At 42.9% G+C, this 24,505-nt stretch overlaps 11 non-coding genes and 1 pseudogene across 11 annotated transcripts; all 12 read right to left on the reverse strand.

The window, feature by feature from the left end:
* Nucleotides 1–624: 624 nt before the first annotated feature.
* On the reverse strand, nucleotides 625–815 carry LOC141224748 (U2 spliceosomal RNA). The gene has a single exon (XR_012292082.1). It is a non-coding gene; the product is annotated as a U2 spliceosomal RNA (small nuclear RNA).
* Nucleotides 816–1,927: 1,112 nt separating this feature from the next.
* Nucleotides 1,928–2,118, reverse strand: LOC141224749 (U2 spliceosomal RNA). Its single transcript, XR_012292083.1, has one exon. It is a non-coding gene; the product is annotated as a U2 spliceosomal RNA (small nuclear RNA).
* Nucleotides 2,119–3,233: 1,115 nt separating this feature from the next.
* On the reverse strand, nucleotides 3,234–3,424 carry LOC141224750 (U2 spliceosomal RNA). Its single transcript, XR_012292084.1, has one exon. It is a non-coding gene; the product is annotated as a U2 spliceosomal RNA (small nuclear RNA).
* Nucleotides 3,425–4,539: 1,115 nt separating this feature from the next.
* LOC141224448 (U2 spliceosomal RNA) lies at nucleotides 4,540–4,734 on the reverse strand. Its single transcript, XR_012291865.1, has one exon. It is a non-coding gene; the product is annotated as a U2 spliceosomal RNA (small nuclear RNA).
* A 6,101-nt stretch (nucleotides 4,735–10,835) lies between these two features.
* Nucleotides 10,836–11,026, reverse strand: LOC141224751 (U2 spliceosomal RNA). Its single transcript, XR_012292085.1, has one exon. It is a non-coding gene; the product is annotated as a U2 spliceosomal RNA (small nuclear RNA).
* A 1,115-nt stretch (nucleotides 11,027–12,141) lies between these two features.
* LOC141224753 (U2 spliceosomal RNA) lies at nucleotides 12,142–12,332 on the reverse strand. Its single transcript, XR_012292087.1, has one exon. It is a non-coding gene; the product is annotated as a U2 spliceosomal RNA (small nuclear RNA).
* Nucleotides 12,333–13,447: 1,115 nt separating this feature from the next.
* LOC141224400 (U2 spliceosomal RNA) lies at nucleotides 13,448–13,631 on the reverse strand. The gene has a single exon (XR_012291825.1). It is a non-coding gene; the product is annotated as a U2 spliceosomal RNA (small nuclear RNA).
* A 524-nt stretch (nucleotides 13,632–14,155) lies between these two features.
* Nucleotides 14,156–14,271, reverse strand: LOC141224550 (U2 spliceosomal RNA; annotated as a pseudogene).
* A 1,115-nt stretch (nucleotides 14,272–15,386) lies between these two features.
* On the reverse strand, nucleotides 15,387–15,577 carry LOC141224754 (U2 spliceosomal RNA). Its single transcript, XR_012292088.1, has one exon. It is a non-coding gene; the product is annotated as a U2 spliceosomal RNA (small nuclear RNA).
* Nucleotides 15,578–16,692: 1,115 nt separating this feature from the next.
* Nucleotides 16,693–16,883, reverse strand: LOC141224755 (U2 spliceosomal RNA). The gene has a single exon (XR_012292089.1). It is a non-coding gene; the product is annotated as a U2 spliceosomal RNA (small nuclear RNA).
* A 1,115-nt stretch (nucleotides 16,884–17,998) lies between these two features.
* On the reverse strand, nucleotides 17,999–18,189 carry LOC141224756 (U2 spliceosomal RNA). The gene has a single exon (XR_012292090.1). It is a non-coding gene; the product is annotated as a U2 spliceosomal RNA (small nuclear RNA).
* Nucleotides 18,190–19,304: 1,115 nt separating this feature from the next.
* On the reverse strand, nucleotides 19,305–19,489 carry LOC141224414 (U2 spliceosomal RNA). Its single transcript, XR_012291839.1, has one exon. It is a non-coding gene; the product is annotated as a U2 spliceosomal RNA (small nuclear RNA).
* Between the last annotated feature and the right edge of the window lie 5,016 nt (nucleotides 19,490–24,505).

Consider the following 24,505-nt stretch of genomic DNA (forward strand, 5'->3'; position numbering starts at 1 on the left):
TCACAGAGACCGCCATAAGCAACAGTTTAACAGAATGCCACAGACTAATCAACCAAACTTTTTGGGTTGGGTTCTCTTTTATAGTCTGCAGGCATTAAATGAAAGAAGTCAGTGTTCCAGCAGAAGGAGACAACGTTTCAGAAAAGGCATTGTAGCAAACCAAAAAAGAAATTTTAAGCGCAGCAGAGTAACCAGCGCACATACCTGTTAGCTCAGGTGAGTTTAAAAGGCTGCTGTTGATAACAAGGGCATTTGCTAAATAGATGGTGTGTGTGCAACAATATACTGAAAGGTCAATTATATTGTGCAGCTTATCTCACCACCTGTAGTTATTTAGGTGAAAGCTCCAAAATGCTTGCCTAATATGTCTGTTTATCCAAAAGGAAGTAAAAAGGGAGAGCTAGAAAGATAGCATTGCATCACATTACATGGCAATGCAATGCACAGTTGCTGAAGTTGAACCAAAATGAGCTTGTAATCTGGCTTCTGCAACTTTGAACATGAAAAATCCAATGAGGAGAAGAAAAGCAAAGCCAAAGAGTCCATCCCAAAATCCGACAAACAAGCAAAATGAACAAAAAACATTGAATTCAATTCTTTCTGATTTTAGAAACTGCATTAAAGAAGGGGTGCACCGGTCCTGGAGATACTGCAATACCAGGTCAATGCGTGGAGTGGACAGAGCAAGCTCTTTTTCCATCTCCCTGTTCTAAAAATCCATTTAATATATGGTCCCCAGATAGGGGACGTATCAGATATTAAACTGATAAGAACAGATACTACACTTGATCTTAGCCAAAAGGCCGAGAAGCGATAACCAGAATTGGTTTCAAACTACGGAGCCACCCAAGGATCCTGAAAAGTCCATTTGTGGAGATGAGCTCCTGGACTCCCGTTAAGAAGACATGTTGTCAACCTCTAGATCCCTTACATGCCTGCACTTTTCGGCTTGCTGCTGCTGCAATCCACGCGTTTTAGATCTGCATAACTCCACCTCTTTAAACACAGCACCTTCACCCCCTGCTGTTCCCACCCGCCTCAACACCGTTGGAAGGGAGGAGAACCAATTAAGGCGGGGGGTGGGGTGGAACGAGCAGCTGTCTACCCTTAGCAGGAGGGCTCCTGATTACATACCTCTCCTGCTGCTGCTGCTGGCTGTCCAGCAGCAGACTGAAGGTGGCTGCTGCTGTGCACAGGTATATAAAGGCTCAGAGCCTATTATGACACGCGCAGCCAGCGTTCCATTGCCACATTCCATCTACTGCAGGCAGGATACCTGGCTGGCTGAATGTCGCTGAGAAGCTCACAGAGACCGCCATAAGCAACAGTTTAACAGAATGCCACAGACTAATCAACCAAACTTTTTGGGTTGGGTTCTCTTTTATAGTCTGCAGGCATTAAATGAAAGAAGTCAGTGTTCCAGCAGAAGGAGACAACGTTTCAGAAAAGGCATTGTAGCAAACCAAAAAAGAAATTTTAAGCGCAGCAGAGTAACCAGCGCACATACCTGTTAGCTCAGGTGAGTTTAAAAGGCTGCTGTTGATAACAAGGGCATTTGCTAAATAGATGGTGTGTGTGCAACAATATACTGAAAGGTCAATTATATTGTGCAGTTTATCTCACCACCTGTAGTTATTTAGGTGAAAGCTCCAAAATGCTTGCCTAATATGTCTGTTTATCCAAAAGGAAGTAAAAAGGGAGAGCTAGAAAGATAGCATTGCATCACATTACATGGCAATGCAATGCACAGTTGCTGAAGTTGAACCAAAATGAGCTTGTAATCTGGCTTCTGCAACTTTGAACATGAAAAATCCAATGAGGAGAAGAAAAGCAAAGCCAAAGAGTCCATCCCAAAATCCGACAAACAAGCAAAATGAACAAAAAACATTGAATTCAATTCTTTCTGATTTTAGAAACTGCATTAAAGAAGGGGTGCACCGGTCCTGGAGATACTGCAATACCAGGTCAATGCGTGGAGTGGACAGAGCAAGCTCTTTTTCCATCTCCCTGTTCTAAAAATCCATTTAATATATGGTCCCCAGATAGGGGACGTATCAGATATTAAACTGATAAGAACAGATACTACACTTGATCTTAGCCAAAAGGCCGAGAAGCGATAACCAGAATTGGTTTCAAACTACGGAGCCACCCAAGGATCCTGAAAAGTCCATTTGTGGAGATGAGCTCCTGGACTCCCGTTAAGAAGACATGTTGTCAACCTCTAGATCCCTTACATGCCTGCACTTTTCGGCTTGCTGCTGCTGCAATCCACGCGTTTTAGATCTGCATAACTCCACCTCTTTAAACACAGCACCTTCACCCCCTGCTGTTCCCACCCGCCTCAACACCGTTGGAAGGGAGGAGAACCAATTAAGGCGGGGGGTGGGGTGGAACGAGCAGCTGTCTACCCTTAGCAGGAGGGCTCCTGATTACATACCTCTCCTGCTGCTGCTGCTGCTGGCTGTCCAGCAGCAGACTGAAGGTGGCTGCTGCTGTGCACAGGTATATAAAGGCTCAGAGCCTATTATGACACGCGCAGCCAGCGTTCCATTGCCACATTCCATCTACTGCAGGCAGGATACCTGGCTGGCTGAATGTCGCTGAGAAGCTCACAGAGACCGCCATAAGCAACAGTTTAACAGAATGCCACAGACTAATCAACCAAACTTTTTGGGTTGGGTTCTCTTTTATAGTCTGCAGGCATTAAATGAAAGAAGTCAGTGTTCCAGCAGAAGGAGACAACGTTTCAGAAAAGGCATTGTAGCAAACCAAAAAAGAAATTTTAAGCGCAGCAGAGTAACCAGCGCACATACCTGTTAGCTCAGGTGAGTTTAAAAGGCTGCTGTTGATAACAAGGGCATTTGCTAAATAGATGGTGTGTGTGCAACAATATACTGAAAGGTCAATTATATTGTGCAGCTTATCTCACCACCTGTAGTTATTTAGGTGAAAGCTCCAAAATGCTTGCCTAATATGTCTGTTTATCCAAAAGGAAGTAAAAAGGGAGAGCTAGAAAGATAGCATTGCATCACATTACATGGCAATGCAATGCACAGTTGCTGAAGTTGAACCAAAATGAGCTTGTAATCTGGCTTCTGCAACTTTGAACATGAAAAATCCAATGAGGAGAAGAAAAGCAAAGCCAAAGAGTCCATCCCAAAATCCGACAAACAAGCAAAATGAACAAAAAACATTGAATTCAATTCTTTCTGATTTTAGAAACTGCATTAAAGAAGGGGTGCACCGGTCCTGGAGATACTGCAATACCAGGTCAATGCGTGGAGTGGACAGAGCAAGCTCTTTTTCCATCTCCCTGTTCTAAAAATCCATTTAATATATGGTCCCCAGATAGGGGACGTATCAGATATTAAACTGATAAGAACAGATACTACACTTGATCTTAGCCAAAAGGCCGAGAAGCGATAACCAGAATTGGTTTCAAACTACGGAGCCACCCAAGGATCCTGAAAAGTCCATTTGTGGAGATGAGCTCCTGGACTCCCGTTAAGAAGACATGTTGTCAACCTCTAGATCCCTTACATGCCTGCACTTTTCGGCTTGCTGCTGCTGCAATCCACGCGTTTTAGATCTGCATAACTCCACCTCTTTAAACACAGCACCTTCACCCCCTGCTGTTCCCACCCGCCTCAACACCGTTGGAAGGGAGGAGAACCAATTAAGGCGGGGGGTGGGGTGGAACGAGCAGCTGTCTACCCTTAGCAGGAGGGCTCCTGATTACATACCTCTCCTGCTGCTGCTGCTGCTGGCTGTCCAGCAGCAGACTGAAGGTGGCTGCTGCTGTGCACAGGTATATAAAGGCTCAGAGCCTATTATGACACGCGCAGCCAGCGTTCCATTGCCACATTCCATCTACTGCAGGCAGGATACCTGGCTGGCTGAATGTCGCTGAGAAGCTCACAGAGACCGCCATAAGCAACAGTTTAACAGAATGCCACAGACTAATCAACCAAACTTTTTGGGTTGGGTTCTCTTTTATAGTCTGCAGGCATTAAATGAAAGAAGTCAGTGTTCCAGCAGAAGGAGACAACGTTTCAGAAAAGGCATTGTAGCAAACCAAAAAAGAAATTTTAAGCGCAGCAGAGTAACCAGCGCACATACCTGTTAGCTCAGGTGAGTTTAAAAGGCTGCTGTTGATAACAAGGGCATTTGCTAAATAGATGGTGTGTGTGCAACAATATACTGAAAGGTCAATTATATTGTGCAGCTTATCTCACCACCTGTAGTTATTTAGGTGAAAGCTCCAAAATGCTTGCCTAATATGTCTGTTTATCCAAAAGGAAGTAAAAAGGGAGAGCTAGAAAGATAGCATTGCATCACATTACATGGCAATGCAATGCACAGTTGCTGAAGTTGAACCAAAATGAGCTTGTAATCTGGCTTCTGCAACTTTGAACATGAAAAATCCAATGAGGAGAAGAAAAGCAAAGCCAAAGAGTCCATCCCAAAATCCGACAAACAAGCAAAATGAACAAAAAACATTGAATTCAATTCTTTCTGATTTTAGAAACTGCATTAAAGAAGGGGTGCACCGGTCCTGGAGATACTGCAATACCAGGTCAATGCGTGGAGTGGACAGAGCAAGCTCTTTTTCCATCTCCCTGTTCTAAAAATCCATTTAATATATGGTCCCCAGATAGGGGACGTATCAGATATTAAACTGATAAGAACAGATTTTTTTTTTTTTATTTTTTTATACCATTCAGTAAAATTTTTCAAGCAACAATCAATAGTATAAAAACTCATACTACGTTGCCCAGTCTTACATCATAATGGTACTTTCTTTATTTCATATTTATAACTTTATACTGAAACAGTTGTAATACCTTTTGAATGGACAAAAAAACTATAAAACATACCATTATCATAAAAAAAGACAGATCACAACACTTAAACAAGGACTTACTGGTACTTTACCAGTGACCTCCATTTTTTGACTTTCCAAAAACCTTCTGAATCAGAGCCACCACCGCCACGGCTGTCCCATAAATAAACTATGTATAACCTTGACAAAACCATCCTAACACAAATATTAACTGAGATTATTTTCCTTTTAAATAAACACAAATTCCTAACGTCCCACAGACTTTCTATTACACATGCCATTATCAACCACAACAATCTCTCTTTCACCCGGCTACTTGCACCCATCCCAAACATTACCACTCTCCAATTTATAAAATTCACGCCCGCTAGTTCCTTGCATAAACCACCCACTCCCTTTCAAACACTCTGAGCATAATCACAATTCCAAACCAAATGCATAACAGTTTCACTCGCCCTACATCCATCCCTCGGACATACCTCTGTTCTAATCAGATCCCTCCTCTTCTGTACCTCTCTCACAGGCAAAATCTCATGCAAACTCATCCATACGATATCACGCTGCCTATTCGATATTCCTTTTATACTCAGGTTCCTCCATACACACAACGCTTCACTCGATCTCAAGCCCCTAATGTTACATTCAAACTCTCTAACACGCATCCTTCTCCTTACATTCCTTATCACTTTGAAATCACCCATAGGAACATCCAACAAATCATGCTTGACAACAAATTTTTCAACAAACTCATACCACACTGGACATTTAAACGAAACAGGCACTCTTGCATCCCTTCTCATCCATTTCAACCCAAACAACATACATCCAGCCATATATTTAATCATAAAAGCCGTCTTGTTATCCCTACCTAACAGAACAACCACTGTTTTAATATAATTTAAACCAAGACAAAATTCAAAATTTGGGAAATCCATTCCCCCATGTTCACGTAAGTTACACAAATATTCCCTTTTAAGTTTTTCCATCTTACTTCCCAAATAAAACGTAAAAATTAGCTTCTCAATCCGCCTAAAACCCCTATAAGGGGCTGGAAAAACCACTGACACAAAAAGTAACATAGGAAGAATCACTGACTTAATAATAAGGACTTTGCCTGACAATGTCAAGTCCCGCAACCTCCAAAAATTTAACTTCTGTTCAATCCTCTTACCGCATTCATCCCAACTCTCATTCCCTTTCAGATCTTTGTTAAACCACACCCCCAAAACCTTAATAGCACCTTCTTCACATATCACACCATCCATCCTAACACTCGAATCCCCGAAACACTTATAGCTACACTTCCCCCAATTCACCCTAAAACCAGATGCACCACAAAAGAAATCTAAAAGCAACCTTGCTCGATTCATAGCAGCCATATTATCACTCACCACAACAACATCGTCCATATACCCCATTACCTTTACAGTCTTTCCACCACTCCCTGGGATCAGAAGACCATTCATCACTTTCTCTTTCCGAATCATGCACAACAGGGGCTCAATCACACTTATAAACAGGACAGGGGACAACGGACACCCCTGCCTGACCCCTGATTTTATGCACACCTTCTCACTCAAACATCCATTCACTAACACTTCACTCACCACACCATCATACAAACACCTTATGGCATTCACAAAAACACTAGGAAAACCCATCCTAACTAACACCTCAAACATAAACGCATGCGACACTCTATCAAAAGCTTTCTCAAAATCCACACAAAAAAACATACATTTCCCCTTCCTAAACATACAATCTCCAATTACGTCCCGCAACAACAAGAGGTTATCAGTCATACACCTACCTGGCACCGCGCACACTTGATCATCACCAACCACACTTCCAATCACCCCACGCATACGGTTAGCCAGAATTTTGCTAAAGACTTTATAATCTGCATTGAGTAATGTAATCAGCCTCCAATTACGCAAATTCTTTTTCTCACCCTTCTTATATAGTAAAACAACTACTCCTTCTTTCATGGAATTACAAAGTACACCATTCATCCACATATATTGACATACCTCCACAAAATCAACACCAATCACATCCCATGCTTTTACATAAAACTCCACAGGCAACCCATCTTTCCCAGGTGTTTTATTCTTTTTCGCACCATCCACCGCCTTTTTGACCTCATCAAAAACAATATCCTCACTCAAACATTCACGTTCCCCTGCTTCAAGCTGACTCTCCAACATACCTAACACATGCTCTTTCAAACCCCCATCCACCCATTTAGACTCAAATAAACTACTATAGAAACTATGTACCTCATCCAACACTTCCCTTCCAACCACAGTCATACCATTATCATTTACAACCTCATCCAACTCATCTTTTTTACTGCACATTTTTTTAAAAAAGTACCTCGTACACTTCTCATCCATATCCAAATGCTCAACTCTCGTCCTAAAAATAATTTCCTTCCCACGCTTTTCCAAAACACGCTTCATCTCATCTCTCGCTCCTCTGAGTTGATCACTAACATCAATTCCTTTCATACTCATTTTATGTAACCACTCAATCCTCATATTTAAATCTTTAAATCTGCCTCTTTCAATTGCTGCTTTTTTATAACCCCACCTCCTAAAAAAATTCTTAATTTCCACTTTCACCCAATCCCACCATACAGTCACATCCACAAAATTATTTTTCCTAGACCTCCACCATTCATACTTACTTTCGAAGTCTCTCATAACCCTAACATCCTCTAACAACCTAACATTTAGCTTCCATACCCCAACACCATGCACCATTTTTTTATCACCTTCAAACATACCCCACAAACATTCATGGTCTGTGAAAGAAAAAACATGCTGTTTAAAAAATTTACACACCAAACCTCTATTTGTATACAGCATGCGGTCAATCCTGGACACTATTCCTCCCCTATCAGCTCTATATGTGGCCGGTGGTGGCTTACTCAAAAATTCCGCTGCATCTAAAAAAGAAAAATCAGATGTAATTTGATTAAGGACCTTACCCGTGACATCAATTTCCCCTTCAGAAACACAATTGAAATCACCAACTAATAATATTGGAATCCTTCCAGGCAAAAATAAACGTATTTTCTCTAATAGTGCTAACCTATCCCCTTTGTTAATTGGACAATACACGTTAACAATTTTCACCCTCCACCCTCTCCCCTTAACCACTGCCATTATACAACGACCTGGCTCCACCACCATATAATTTTCAAAACTTAAATCCCTATTCCCCAACAAAATCCCCACACCATCATTTTTGTTTGTCATTGAACCTGACCAAATACTATTCCCATATACCCAGTCCTTTTCAGGAGGTGACTCTTCAATTCCGCACTCTTGCAGACAGTAAATATTTGCTCCAAGATTTTTTAGTTCTTCCAGTATAGCCAATCTTCTAGGCTTAGATTTTATAAGCCTTACATTTATTGACAGTACACTACAGCCCACGTTGGAGCCCATTTTTTAACCATATTCGGTAAAAAAGAACATACCCCCCACCGAAGAGTCAACCTTTCTCGTCTTGAAACTCGATTCCTGATGTTAAGCAGAGAATGCTGGCCCCCTCCTCCAAAAAAGACCTCCTAGGAGAGGCACTGTAGCTCTCGGGATAGCTCCTATCACTTAAGGGGCTGATGCTCCCAATACTGGCAGGTGAAAAATCTGTCCGGAACTTCTTTGCAGAAGACACATCAGAGTCCTCATCAGGGGGCCTCACCACAGCCCCGGTGAAGTCACCCTGGCCACCACCACCTTCATGAATTGCCTCTGAGCTTTCCAAAGCCAACACCGGCGTTGTGGAGAGTGAACCGCTCACTTCTCCCTCACCACTCATATCAAGCAGAATTGACATATCTGCAGGCTCTATCTCAACAGCGCTTCCACCAGCAGGATCGGGTGCTTGCTCCATCTCTTCCATGAAGTCCCTTACTGCCTCGATCGCCTCACCAATAGTGGCGGCAGTAGTAGGACGTGGGGACACGGCCTCTGCATATGACCTGGAACGATGGGGACAGTCCTTGAAAGCGTGTCCCTCCTCGCCACATGCATTACAAACCATGGAGTTAGTACACTCCATTGCCAGATGACCCTCTTTATTGCATTTCCCACAAAACTTCTCCACCGTGCAGTCCTCTTGGTAGTGTCCAAAGGATTTACACTTCCTGCAAAAACGCGGAGCACCAGGAAAAAACATATACCCTCTATCCCTCCCGATGGCAAAACTGAGGGGAGGGTAGTGGATACCCCCAGGTCCCTGGGGGTCCTCCTGGAACCGAACAAAAAACTTGTGTTTGCCAGTCCACAAGCCCACCTCATTCCTCACCTTGTGTGAGTAGGACACATAGCTGCAATGAAGGTTCAGGAATCTAGTAATGTCCTCCACATCCACAAGGGGGTTGTGCATAAACACAACAACTGGCACTTCCCCCTTAGTATACAATACCGTGAATGTAAGCCCATCAAGAGCCGGATGATCCAAGGCTTGCTGATCCTTTAGAGTCTTGAAAAGATTCTGGCAAGCTGCCATACGATCAAGGACTAAAACGTACCGGCCATTCTTTGGGAACTCCTGTAGGCAAATGATGTCTCCACGACCAACATTCAAAATCTTGAAGATGACGACTTCCACCAAGAACCGCAGGTTAAAGAAATTCCTCTTCGACTCCTCAATATCAATGCGAAAAGCATTTTTGACCCGAATATCATCGGTCCCGGCATAGCGAATCTTGACGCCCATTATCACCTCTCGTTTCCTCTGGACCCCCCCCAATAGCAGCAGGCAGCTTAAGCCACCTAAGTGGCGATGCTGCAAGGCCGAGGGGGAGACACTATAGGATCCTTCTGACCAGATACAAGATCTAAGCCAAAAGGCCGAGAAGCGATAACCAGAATTGGTTTCAAACTACGGAGCCACCCAAGGATCCTGAAAAGTCCATTTGTGGAGATGAGCTCCTGGACTCCCGTTAAGAAGACATGTTGTCAACCTCTAGATCCCTTACATGCCTGCACTTTTCGGCTTGCTGCTGCTGCAATCCACGCGTTTTAGATCTGCATAACTCCACCTCTTTAAACACAGCACCTTCACCCCCTGCTGTTCCCACCCGCCTCAACACCGTTGGAAGGGAGGAGAACCAATTAAGGCGGGGGGTGGGGTGGAACGAGCAGCTGTCTACCCTTAGCAGGAGGGCTCCTGATTACATACCTCTCCTGCTGCTGCTGCTGCTGGCTGTCCAGCAGCAGACTGAAGGTGGCTGCTGCTGTGCACAGGTATATAAAGGCTCAGAGCCTATTATGACACGCGCAGCCAGCGTTCCATTGCCACATTCCATCTACTGCAGGCAGGATATCTGGCTGGCTGAATGTCGCTGAGAAGCTCACAGAGACCGCCATAAGCAACAGTTTAACAGAATGCCACAGACTAATCAACCAAACTTTTTGGGTTGGGTTCTCTTTTATAGTCTGCAGGCATTAAATGAAAGAAGTCAGTGTTCCAGCAGAAGGAGACAACGTTTCAGAAAAGGCATTGTAGCAAACCAAAAAAGAAATTTTAAGCGCAGCAGAGTAACCAGCGCACATACCTGTTAGCTCAGGTGAGTTTAAAAGGCTGCTGTTGATAACAAGGGCATTTGCTAAATAGATGGTGTGTGTGCAACAATATACTGAAAGGTCAATTATATTGTGCAGCTTATCTCACCACCTGTAGTTATTTAGGTGAAAGCTCCAAAATGCTTGCCTAATATGTCTGTTTATCCAAAAGGAAGTAAAGAGGGAGAGCTAGAAAGATAGCATTGCATCACATTACATGGCAATGCAATGCACAGTTGCTGAAGTTGAACCAAAATGAGCTTGTAATCTGGCTTCTGCAACTTTGAACATGAAAAATCCAATGAGGAGAAGAAAAGCAAAGCCAAAGAGTCCATCCCAAAATCCGACAAACAAGCAAAATGAACAAAAAACATTGAATTCAATTCTTTCTGATTTTAGAAACTGCATTAAAGAAGGGGTGCACCGGTCCTGGAGATACTGCAATACCAGGTCAATGCGTGGAGTGGACAGAGCAAGCTCTTTTTCCATCTCCCTGTTCTAAAAATCCATTTAATATATGGTCCCCAGATAGGGGACGTATCAGATATTAAACTGATAAGAACAGATACTACACTTGATCTTAGCCAAAAGGCCGAGAAGCGATAACCAGAATTGGTTTCAAACTACGGAGCCACCCAAGGATCCTGAAAAGTCCATTTGTGGAGATGAGCTCCTGGACTCCCGTTAAGAAGACATGTTGTCAACCTCTAGATCCCTTACATGCCTGCACTTTTCGGCTTGCTGCTGCTGCAATCCACGCGTTTTAGATCTGCATAACTCCACCTCTTTAAACACAGCACCTTCACCCCCTGCTGTTCCCACCCGCCTCAACACCGTTGGAAGGGAGGAGAACCAATTAAGGCGGGGGGTGGGGTGGAACGAGCAGCTGTCTACCCTTAGCAGGAGGGCTCCTGATTACATACCTCTCCTGCTGCTGCTGCTGCTGGCTGTCCAGCAGCAGACTGAAGGTGGCTGCTGCTGTGCACAGGTATATAAAGGCTCAGAGCCTATTATGACACGCGCAGCCAGCGTTCCATTGCCACATTCCATCTATTGCAGGCAGGATACCTGGCTGGCTGAATGTCGCTGAGAAGCTCACAGAGACCGCCATAAGCAACAGTTTAACAGAATGCCACAGACTAATCAACCAAACTTTTTGGGTTGGGTTCTCTTTTATAGTCTGCAGGCATTAAATGAAAGAAGTCAGTGTTCCAGCAGAAGGAGACAACGTTTCAGAAAAGGCATTGTAGCAAACCAAAAAAGAAATTTTAAGCGCAGCAGAGTAACCAGCGCACATACCTGTTAGCTCAGGTGAGTTTAAAAGGCTGCTGTTGATAACAAGGGCATTTGCTAAATAGATGGTGTGTGTGCAACAATATACTGAAAGGTCAATTATATTGTGCAGCTTATCTCACCACCTGTAGTTATTTAGGTGAAAGCTCCAAAATGCTTGCCTAATATGTCTGTTTATCCAAAAGGAAGTAAAAAGGGAGAGCTAGAAAGATAGCATTGCATCACATTACATGGCAATGCAATGCACAGTTGCTGAAGTTGAACCAAAATGAGCTTGTAATCTGGCTTCTGCAACTTTGAACATGAAAAATCCAATGAGGAGAAGAAAAGCAAAGCCAAAGAGTCCATCCCAAAATCCGACAAACAAGCAAAATGAACAAAAAACATTGAATTCAATTCTTTCTGATTTTAGAAACTGCATTAAAGAAGGGGTGCACCGGTCCTGGAGATACTGCAATACCAGGTCAATGCGTGGAGTGGACAGAGCAAGCTCTTTTTCCATCTCCCTGTTCTAAAAATCCATTTAATATATGGTCCCCAGATAGGGGACGTATCAGATATTAAACTGATAAGAACAGATACTACACTTGATCTTAGCCAAAAGGCCGAGAAGCGATAACCAGAATTGGTTTCAAACTACGGAGCCACCCAAGGATCCTGAAAAGTCCATTTGTGGAGATGAGCTCCTGGACTCCCGTTAAGAAGACATGTTGTCAACCTCTAGATCCCTTACATGCCTGCACTTTTCGGCTTGCTGCTGCTGCAATCCACGCGTTTTAGATCTGCATAACTCCACCTCTTTAAACACAGCACCTTCACCCCCTGCTGTTCCCACCCGCCTCAACACCGTTGGAAGGGAGGAGAACCAATTAAGGCGGGGGGTGGGGTGGAACGAGCAGCTGTCTACCCTTAGCAGGAGGGCTCCTGATTACATACCTCTCCTGCTGCTGCTGCTGCTGGCTGTCCAGCAGCAGACTGAAGGTGGCTGCTGCTGTGCACAGGTATATAAAGGCTCAGAGCCTATTATGACACGCGCAGCCAGCGTTCCATTGCCACATTCCATCTACTGCAGGCAGGATACCTGGCTGGCTGAATGTCGCTGAGAAGCTCACAGAGACCGCCATAAGCAACAGTTTAACAGAATGCCACAGACTAATCAACCAAACTTTTTGGGTTGGGTTCTCTTTTATAGTCTGCAGGCATTAAATGAAAGAAGTCAGTGTTCCAGCAGAAGGAGACAACGTTTCAGAAAAGGCATTGTAGCAAACCAAAAAAGAAATTTTAAGCGCAGCAGAGTAACCAGCGCACATACCTGTTAGCTCAGGTGAGTTTAAAAGGCTGCTGTTGATAACAAGGGCATTTGCTAAATAGATGGTGTGTGTGCAACAATATACTGAAAGGTCAATTATATTGTGCAGTTTATCTCACCACCTGTAGTTATTTAGGTGAAAGCTCCAAAATGCTTGCCTAATATGTCTGTTTATCCAAAAGGAAGTAAAAAGGGAGAGCTAGAAAGATAGCATTGCATCACATTACATGGCAATGCAATGCACAGTTGCTGAAGTTGAACCAAAATGAGCTTGTAATCTGGCTTCTGCAACTTTGAACATGAAAAATCCAATGAGGAGAAGAAAAGCAAAGCCAAAGAGTCCATCCCAAAATCCGACAAACAAGCAAAATGAACAAAAAACATTGAATTCAATTCTTTCTGATTTTAGAAACTGCATTAAAGAAGGGGTGCACCGGTCCTGGAGATACTGCAATACCAGGTCAATGCGTGGAGTGGACAGAGCAAGCTCTTTTTCCATCTCCCTGTTCTAAAAATCCATTTAATATATGGTCCCCAGATAGGGGACGTATCAGATATTAAACTGATAAGAACAGATTTTTTTTGATTGAAGCTGCATCCAAGGCACTGAAAAATGTGACCGAAGTCACACCAAAACAGCGCACGAGGCGAGGATTCATGTGGACACTTCCCGGAGGAGAGGGTCCCCAATAAACCATCCCCATCCCTCCGAGCCAGAAGGCCACAGCGAGGGTCAGGGATCTCCGATGCTCTCCCTAGCCGAAGCCGGAGAAGAGCCGTTTTCGTGCTCCCAGCTTCCATCTAGGCTGCCACCCTAGTGGAGCTGGAGCCTCTGTTGGTTTCTCAGCCCAAAGCTGACCGGACCTCCGACCGGGTTTATAAAAATTCCCCTTTCTAGCCCGGAGGCCAGGAATAGGGGGGGTTGCTCAAAAAGTATGATTGGCAAAGGTGCGTCGTGCTACGAAGCCAAGTCTTTCTGGGGTTACCAGTCCCAGTAAGCTTGGACTCCCACCAGGGCGCCTACTCCTGGGACACATTGCTCCAAAGCCCTCACACTTACCCAGACTAGTGACTTCGATCCTGGAGGGCCATGTTTTCCATCAGATAACTCTATGAGCCACCTGGCGTACTAACAAGTGCACCAAACCAGTGTGTAATATGCATCAATTTACTAGGGCAGCCCAAGGACAAAACTGCCTTTTCAAATGATACTACACTTGATCTTAGCCAAAAGGCCGAGAAGCGATAACCAGAATTGGTTTCAAACTACGGAGCCACCCAAGGATCCTGAAAAGTCCATTTGTGGAGATGAGCTCCTGGACTCCCGTTAAGAAGACATGTTGTCAACCTCTAGATCCCTTACATGCCTGCACTTTTCGGCTTGCTGCTGCTGCAATCCACGCGTTTTAGATCTGCATAACTCCACCTCTTTAAACACAGCACCTTCACCCCCTGCTGTTCCCACCCGCCTCAACACCGTTGGAAGGGAGGAGAACCAATTAAGGCGGGGGGTGGGGTGGAACGAGCAGCTGTCTACCCTTAGCAGGAGGGCTCCTGATTACATACCTCTCCTGCTGCTGCTGCTGCTGGCTGTCCAGCAGCAGACTGAAGGTGGCTGCTGCTGTGCACAGGTATATAAAGGCTCAGAGCCTATTATGACACGCGCAGCCAGCGTTCCATTGCCACATTCCATCTACTGCAGGCAGGATACCTGGCTGGCTGAATGTCGCTGAGAAGCTCACAGAGACCGCCATAAGCAACAGTTTAACAGAATGCCACAGACTAATCAACCAAACTTTTTGGGTTGGGTTCTCTTTTATAGTCTGCAGGCATTAAATGAAAGAAGTCAGTGTTCCAGCAGAAGGAGACAACGTTTCAGAAAAGGCATTGTAGCAAACCAAAAAAGAAATTTTAAGCGCAGCAGAGTAACCAGCGCACATACCTGTTAGCTCAGGTGAGTTTAAAAGGCTGCTGTTGATAACAAGGGCATTTGCTAAATAGATGGTGTGTGTGCAACAATATACTGAAAGGTCAATTATATTGTGCAGCTTATGTCAACACCTGTAGTTATTTAGGTGAAAGCTCCAAAATGCTTGCCTAATATGTCTGTTTATTAAAAAGGAAGTAAAAAGGGAGAGCTAGAAAGATAGCATTGCATCACATTACATGGCAATGCAATGCACAGTTGCTGAAGTTGAACCAAAATGAGCTTGTAATCTGGCTTCTGCAACTTTGAACATGAAAAATCCAATGAGGAGAAGAAAAGCAAAGCCAAAGAGTCCATCCCAAAATCCGACAAACAAGCAAAATGAACAAAAAACATTGAATTCAATTCTTTCTGATTTTAGAAACTGCATTAAAGAAGGGGTGCACCGGTCCTGGAGATACTGCAATACCAGGTCAATGCGTGGAGTGGACAGAGCAAGCTCTTTTTCCATCTCCCTGTTCTAAAAATCCATTTAATATATGGTCCCCAGATAGGGGACGTATCAGATATTAAACTGATAAGAACAGATACTACACTTGATCTTAGCCAAAAGGCCGAGAAGCGATAACCAGAATTGGTTTCAAACTACGGAGCCACCCAAGGATCCTGAAAAGTCCATTTGTGGAGATGAGCTCCTGGACTCCCGTTAAGAAGACATGTTGTCAACCTCTAGATCCCTTACATGCCTGCACTTTTCGGCTTGCTGCTGCTGCAATCCACGCGTTTTAGATCTGCATAACTCCACCTCTTTAAACACAGCGCCTTCACCCCCTGCTGTTCCCACCCGCCTCAACACCGTTGGAAGGGAGGAGAACCAATTAAGGTGGGGGGTGGGGTGGAACGAGCAGCTGTCTACCCTTAGCAGGAGGGCTCCTGATTACATACCTCTCCTGCTGCTGCTGCTGCTGGCTGTCCAGCAGCAGACTGAAGGTGGCTGCTGCTGTGCACAGGTATATAAAGGCTCAGAGCCTATTATGACACGCGCAGCCAGCGTTCCATTGCCACATTCCATCTACTGCAGGCAGGATACCTGGCTGGCTGAATGTCGCTGAGAAGCTCACAGAGACCGCCATAAGCAACAGTTTAACAGAATGCCACAGACTAATCAACCAAACTTTTTGGGTTGGGTTCTCTTTTATAGTCTGCAGGCATTAAATGAAAGAAGTCAGTGTTCCAGCAGAAGGAGACAACGTTTCAGAAAAGGCATTGTAGCAAACCAAAAAAGAAATTTTAAGCGCAGCAGAGTAACCAGCGCACATACCTGTTAGCTCAGGTGAGTTTAAAAGGCTGCTGTTGATAACAAGGGCATTTGCTAAATAGATGGTGTGTGTGCAACAATATACTGAAAGGTCAATTATATTGTGCAGCTTATCTCACCACCTGTAGTTATTTAGGTGAAAGCTCCAAAATGCTTGCCTAATATGTCTGTTTATCCAAAAGGAAGTAAAAAGGGAGAGCTAGAAAGATAGCATTGCATCACATTACATGGCAATGCAATGCACAGTTGCTGAAGTTGAACCAAAATGAGCTTGTAATCTGGCTTCTGCAACTTTGAACATGAAAAATCCAATGAGGAGAAGAAAAGCAAAGCCAAAGAGTCCATCCCAAAATCCGACAAACAAGCAAAATGAACAAAAAACATTGAATTCAATTCTTTCTGATTTTAGAAACTGCATTAAAGAAGGGGTGCACCGGTCCTGGAGATACTGCAATACCAGGTCAATGCGTGGAGTGGACAGAGCAAGCTCTTTTTCCATCTCCCTGTTCTAAAAATCCATTTAATATATGGTCCCCAGATAGGGGACGTATCAGATATTAAACTGATAAGAACAGATACTACACTTGATCTTAGCCAAAAGGCCGAGAAGCGATAACCAGAATTGGTTTCAAACTACGGAGCCACCCAAGGATCCTGAAAAGTCCATTTGTGGAGATGAGCTCCTGGACTCCCGTTAAGAAGACATGTTGTCAACCTCTAGATCCCTTACATGCCTGCACTTTTCGGCTTGCTGCTGCTGCAATCCACGCGTTTTAGATCTGCATAACTCCAACTCTTTAAACACAGCACCTTCACCCCCTGCTGTTCCCACCCGCCTCAACACCGTTGGAAGGGAGGAGAACCAATTAAGGCGGGGGGTGGGGTGGAACGAGCAGCTGTCTACCCTTAGCAGGAGGGCTCCTGATTACATACCTCTCCTGCTGCTGCTGCTGCTGGCTGTCCAGCAGCAGACTGAAGGTGGCTGCTGCTGTGCACAGGTATATAAAGGCTCAGAGCCTATTATGACACGCGCAGCCAGCGTTCCATTGCCACATTCCATCTACTGCAGGCAGGATACCTGGCTGGCTGAATGTCGCTGAGAAGCTCACAGAGACCGCCATAAGCAACAGTTTAACAGAATGCCACAGACTAATCAACCAAACTTTTTGGGTTGGGTTCTCTTTTATAGTCTGCAGGCATTAAATGAAAGAAGTCAGTGTTCCAGCAGAAGGAGACAACGTTTCAGAAAAGGCATTGTAGCAAACCAAAAAAGAAATTTTAAGCGCAGCAGAGTAACCAGCGCACATACCTGTTAGCTCAGGTGAGTTTAAAAGGCTGCTGTTGATAACAAGGGCATTTGCTAAATAGATGGTGTGTGTGCAACAATATACTGAAAGGTCAATTATATTGTGCAGCTTATCTCACCACCTGTAGTTATTTAGGTGAAAGCTCCAAAATGCTTGCCTAATATGTCTGTTTATCCAAAAGGAAGTAAAAAGGGAGAGCTAGAAAGATAGCATTGCATCACATTACATGGCAATGCAATGCACAGTTGCTGAAGTTGAACCAAAATGAGCTTGTAATCTGGCTTCTGCAACTTTGAACATGAAAAATCCAATGAGGAGAAGAAAAGCAAAGCCAAAGAGTCCATCCCAAAATCCGACAAACAAGCAAAATGAACAAAAAACATTGAATTCAATTCTTTCTGATTTTAGAAACTGCATTAAAGAAGGGGTGCACCGGTCCTGGAGATACTGCAATACCAGGTCAATGCGTGGAGTGGACAGAGCAAGCTCTTTTTCCATCTCCCTGTTCTAAAAATCCATTTAATATATGGTCCCCAGATAGGGGACGTATCAGATATTAAACTGATAAGAACAGATACTACACTTGATCTTAGCCAAAAGGCCGAGAAGCGATAACCAGAATTGGTTTCAAACTACGGAGCCACCCAAGGATCCTGAAAAGTCCATTTGTGGAGATGAGCTCCTGGACTCCCGTTAAGAAGACATGTTGTCAACCTCTAGATCCCTTACATGCCTGCACTTTTCGGCTTGCTGCTGCTGCAATCCACGCGTTTTAGATCTGCATAACTCCACCTCTTTAAACACAGCACCTTCACCCCCTGCTGTTCCCACCCGCCTCAACACCGTTGGAAGGGAGGAGAACCAATTAAGGCGGGGGGTGGGGTGGAACGAGCAGCTGTCTACCCTTAGCAGGAGGGCTCCTGATTACATACCTCTCCTGCTGCTGCTGCTGCTGGCTGTCCAGCAGCAGACTGAAGGTGGCTGCTGCTGTGCACAGGTATATAAAGGCTCAGAGCCTATTATGACACGCGCAGCCAGCGTTCCATTGCCACATTCCATCTACTGCAGGCAGGATACCTGGCTGGCTGAATGTCGCTGAGAAGCTCACAGAGACCGCCATAAGCAACAGTTTAACAGAATGCCACAGACTAATCAACCAAACTTTTTGGGTTGGGTTCTCTTTTATAGTCTGCAGGCATTAAATGAAAGAAGTCAGTGTTCCAGCAGAAGGAGACAACGTTTCAGAAAAGGCATTGTAGCAAACCAAAAAAGAAATTTTAAGCGCAGCAGAGTAACCAGCGCACATACCTGTTAGCTCAGGTGAGTTTAAAAGGCTGCTGTTGATAACAAGGGCATTTGCTAAATAGATGGTGTGTGTGCAACAATATACTGAAAGGTCAATTATATTGTGCAGCTTATCTCACCACCTGTAGTTATTTAGGTGAAAGCTCCAAAATGCTTGCCTAATATGTCTGTTTATCCAAAAGGAAGTAAAAAGGGAGAGCTAGAAAGATAGCATTGCATCACATTACATGGCAATGCAATGCACAGTTGCTGAAGTTGAACCAAAATGAGCTTGTAATCTGGCTTCTGCAACTTTGAACATGAAAAATCCAATGAGGAGAAGAAAAGCAAAGCCAAAGAGTCCATCCCAAAATCCGACAAACAAGCAAAATGAACAAAAAACATTGAATTCAATTCTTTCTGATTTTAGAAACTGCATTAAAGAAGGGGTGCACCGGTCCTGGAGATACTGCAATACCAGGTCAATGCGTGGAGTGGACAGAGCAAGCTCTTTTTCCATCTCCCTGTTCTAAAAATCCATTTAATATATGGTCCCCAGATAGGGGACGTATCAGATGTTAAACTGATAAGAACAGATTTTTTAATTTGGCTATCCCCTGCAGAGGGATAAAACCGTTTATTAAAACTTTAACAAATTACAAGCATAATTACACAAATACCAAACGTTAAAAGACAAATGAAATTTACAAAACAAAAAAATACAAAGATTTTAAATAATTAGGTTCCATTGGTCAACAAGCCATTTTTTGGAAATATGTACATTCTTCTTTTTGTCAATTAAATAATAAGTATACATTTCACATAAACATAAACTTAAAACATCATTCACTGATAAAACATCTTGTTTAAAAATAGCAATGTTGCGCGCTTTCCAGAGAGATGACTTGGCGCAGTTCACTGTCTTCCAAGCCATTGTGTACTGGTCCATTGTGGGGCATTCCATAAGTCCGTATAGCACAGTTTTATATGTAAAGTCCTTGAGGTCTGCCACCCTTTCCAGTAGGGGGAGCAGTCTTCTCCAGAAATCCTTTGCAAAATTACATGTCCATAATAGATGTTCCACCGTTTCTTCGTCTTGGCATCCGGTTCTTGGGCAGATGGCAGACCTCACAAATCCTCTTCTGTATTGGAATGCCCGGCAAGGAAGACAGCGGTGCATGCAACTCCAAGCCAGATCTCTCTGTTCATTAAAAAGATAAAAAACGTTAATCATTTTCCAGATAGACATAGATTTGTCATCATCATATCTGTCAACATTACATATTTCCTCACTTTTACGTATTTCTTTAATTAGTTTCTTACTATTTCTTAATTCCTCTATTTTCTTAGTCCCTAAATTAAAATCGGACACTATTTTCCTTAAAATCTCATAATGCGTCGACAAATTAAAAGCATGGGGCACAGATATATTAACTTCATACCATCCAAACTTTCTCATAAAAAATCCTGTATTAAAACGCATAAAAAAGGACCAATAGTGATTCTTAAAAAGGGCATTAAAACAGTAAACGAACAGATGGATTAAAAGAAACCTATTAAAATCTGGAAAATCTTTACCACCTTTTACTTTTGATTTCATCACGATTTCTCTTTTCAGCTTTTCCATTTTTGAGTTCCAAAAGAAGGTAAAACAGGTTTTGGTTATCTTTTTTAAAGCATTAACAGGCGGGGGGAAAACCAATGCTAAGATACAATAAAAGAGGTAAAATCACCATCTTTAAAACCAATACTTTACCCTCCATTGTAAGTCTCCTCATGTTCCACATACATATTTTCGTATTTACTTTCTGTATAACTGTTTCCCAACTATTATAACCATCATTATTTTCAGTGAATGATATACCTAAAATGGAAATGGATTCGGAGACATTAATTGGTACATCACGTAAAATCATCCCCCCAACACTTAAAATGTTACACTTATTAAAATTGATTTTAAAACCAGAAGCTAGGCAAAAGAATTGCACTTGATGGAGAGTGGCCGTAAGTGATGGTGCATCTGTACACAAGACCGCCACGTCATCCATGTAGCCTACAACCTTGGCCTCCAAACCACCGCTTCCAGGCAGAGGGACACCGCATATCTGTTTATTTTGGCGTATTGCACATAACATTGGTTCCAGTGCACAGATAAACAGTAGGGGGGACAGAGGGCATCCCTGTTTCACCCCTGACCGTAAAAATACCTCTTGTGTCTTAAAACCATTCACTAAAATCTTACTTGTACAATCCTTGTAAAATGCTTTAAGCGATAGTAAAAACCCTTCTGGTATGCCCATTTTCTCTAAAACTTTAAAAAGATAAAAGTGTGAGACACGGTCAAATGCTTTTTCAAAATCAATAGATAAAATCGCCATTTTCCCCTTTCTGTCTTTCACATCCTCAATACAGTCTTTCACTAAATTCAGATTGTCCCATATACTGCGCCCCGGCACCCCACACACTTGATTAGAATGAATAACTTTGCTGATGACTTCTTTTAGACGATTTGCACAAATTTTAGCCATTATTTTATAGTCACAATTTAAAAGTGTTATTGGTCTCCAGTTTTCTAATTTTGATTTATCGCCTTTTTTGTATAGGAGGGAGACTTCACCTTTCTTCCAGGAATTTAATAAAACCTTATTATTAAAAACCTCAGTAAACAAATAAAACAAATCATCTTTTAAAATATCATAAAAACATACATAAAATTCTATTGGGATGCCATCAGGACCAGGGACCTTTCCAGTTTTAAAACTTTTAATAGTTTTTAACACTTCTTGTTCCGTTAAAACTTGGGATAAAAACTCTTGGGATGCGGGATCTAAAACAGCTGTTAGTCCTTGCAGCGAATCATCCATTAATTTATTATCTATATTTTTTCCATTAAAAAGATTAGAAAAAAAAACCTCAACTTTACCCAGCATATTTTTTATATTATTCTCACCATCTATATGGTCAATTATCACTTTTTCTTTTTTATTTTTCCTAAAAAAATATCTGGAACACTTTTCATTTTCTTCTATATGTTGTACTCTAGAACGAAAAATTATCTCTTTTCCTTTTTGTTCTAGCCATTTTGAAATCTCTTCTTTTAAGTTTGAAATATCAACTTGTACATCTATCCCATTGTCTCTGAGCTTAAATAATGTTTGTAGGCGGGTATTTAAAATTCTATATTCTTCATATTTTTCTTTGGCTCTACATATACTCTTTTTAATAAAAAAGTCTTTTATTTTTACTTTCATTCTATCCCACCATACACTCATAGTCTCATTTGTTTTTTTCCCTTTTCTACATTTCCTATAAAACTCAATAAAATCTGATAAAATCTGCGGGTCGGTTAAAAGGGATACGTTCATTTTCCAACTTTTCTTACCACATTTTTTGTTGTCATTTACTTTTATGGTAAAGGATAAAAGTTTATGGTCTGAAAATATATTAGTTAAAACTTCACATTTGGCAGGTATTGTTTTATCTGAACCAAAAATAAAATCAATCCTAGAGCTACAATTAGCATTGCTCCAAGTGAAACCGGCGTCCTCTGTGCTGTCACTATGACACTCTTTATATATGTCTATCAATTTAGCATCTTTGACTATATCATGTAGCATACCTGAGGTTTTATCGTAGTTCCTGCTTACAGAGCTGGAGCGCCGGTTTTCACCTTTTAAAACACAATTAAAATCCCCTGCTAAGATAAAAGGTTCAGAGTTATTAATAAATAATGGTAAAAGATCAAGCATTTCGGCTCTTTCATTTTTCTCTGGGGATCCATAAAAATTTAAAAACTGCCATCTAATACCATCAATAAAAGCTTTCACTAATAAAATACGACCTGGTAAAATTTCCTGAATAAAATCAATTAAAACGTTCCCTTTAAAAAGTATGGCTACACCCGCTGATCCTGCAGCATTCGATCCGGACCAGACAGATGGCCCACACTTCCACTCATCTTTATATTTTTGATATGACATTTCATGTGGGATATTACATTCTTGCAGAAAAAATACAGATGCAGTAAAACACGTAAAAAAATTAAAAAGAGCAGATCTTCTCGTGTTAGATTTTATGCCTCTCACGTTGAGGGAAATACCTTTGAGTTCAGCCATCATTAGAAAATGTAGAAATTTTACTTAGGTAACTAAGAGCAACGGATTTACCTGTCCGATGAACCTGATCAGACCACTGGGCTTGCGCCTCCCTCCTCATCTGATAGTATCGTCACGAGAGTCTCCGTGGAGGAGGAAAGATTACCACATTTATATAAACCCGACGCTACACTGGCATAGCTCGGAGGGCTGGCTGGCAGAACCCGCTGGGTCTCCATTGGCTGGCCATGCAGTTCCTCATCAGGTGGGTCCCCGAGGGGTTCCGCCGCCCCTGTTTGACCTGTAGAAGGTCGTCCTATAGGAGGAGGTTGCGCACAAGGCAGAGCCTCTGACTCTTCAGAGGCAGCAAGATCCCGGTCCCCACCTGTAGCAGCGGAGACCGAAACCCCTGAGGGTCCAGCGTCCACGTCCCCTTCTGGAGAAGTGTCCATCTGTTCACCTCCTGCTGCCTCCTCCGAACCACCCTTTTTCTTTTTCTTAGGACCCACCTTTATCCACTCAGCGCCCTCAGCACTAGGAGACCCAGACTGGGCATGGGCTTCTGTGTCGGCCTTTTGCCGGTCCCTTTTGACCTTACCAGTAGTGCCCTTCTGCTCCTTCTCAGCCCTCCTTTTGGACTCCCGCAGGTCCTGCAGCCAGGTTTTGGGATTTGGTATTTTACCTGTCATAGACTCTGGAGACACTTCACTATTTGGTACGCCCTTATTGTCTCCAGAGGCTCCAGGTTGTTGTTCCTCCTCCTGAGGGGTGGTCTGATCTTTTGGTCCTTGGTCGGACGTCTTGGACTTCCCCTTTTGCTCATCTTCCCGAAATCTGTGAGGGCAAGAAAAATAAAAGTGACCTGGAGTCTGGCAAAAACTGCATTTCTTTTCCTTAGGGCATTCTTTTGTCTCATGTTCTTCACTAGCACAATTTCTACATGATACATGACAGTTTTCTTTTGAATGACCATAGCGCCCACAATTTCTGCAATATACTGGCATCCCAGAAAAGAAGAAATCCCCATTTGTTTGCCCAATTTTGAAACGGGCAGGGGGGAGCCATATACCACCTGGTGTATTTGGATCTCTTGTACACTTCACAAGGAATTTCCACTTAGATGTCCATATGTTATATTCGTTTAACATCTTCCCAATACATTTAACACTTTTAAAATAAATTGCTAGAAATGACATTACTTCTGGAGCAGAAACAAAGGGCGAAAATATTTTTACAATAACCAGTCTTACCTCATCCAGGACGTGCTCAACAATTTGTATCCCTTTCAAAACAGGACTATTTTCAACTTTTTTTAACTTTTCTAGTACATCTCTAAAAATACCTTCTCCGGTGAATGTGATGTCATAGTCACCTCTTCTGGGATAATCCTGGATGGAGAGAATTTCATTCCTTTGTACGCCAAGAATGTTCCTGAGCACGTCCTGGACTACATACCCTAATTTCCTCATATCCGAGCCACCCGCCGTGAAGTGAACTCGGATAGAGTTTTTTAGCCTTGCATAAAGAGGCACGAGGTTAGGGTCAACCTCC

This window comes from Phyllobates terribilis, unplaced genomic scaffold, assembly GCF_046119375.1.
Source record: "Phyllobates terribilis strain yellow unplaced genomic scaffold, ASM4611937v1 Scaffold_393__1_contigs__length_1774422, whole genome shotgun sequence".
Lineage (NCBI taxonomy): Eukaryota > Metazoa > Chordata > Amphibia > Anura > Dendrobatidae > Phyllobates > Phyllobates terribilis.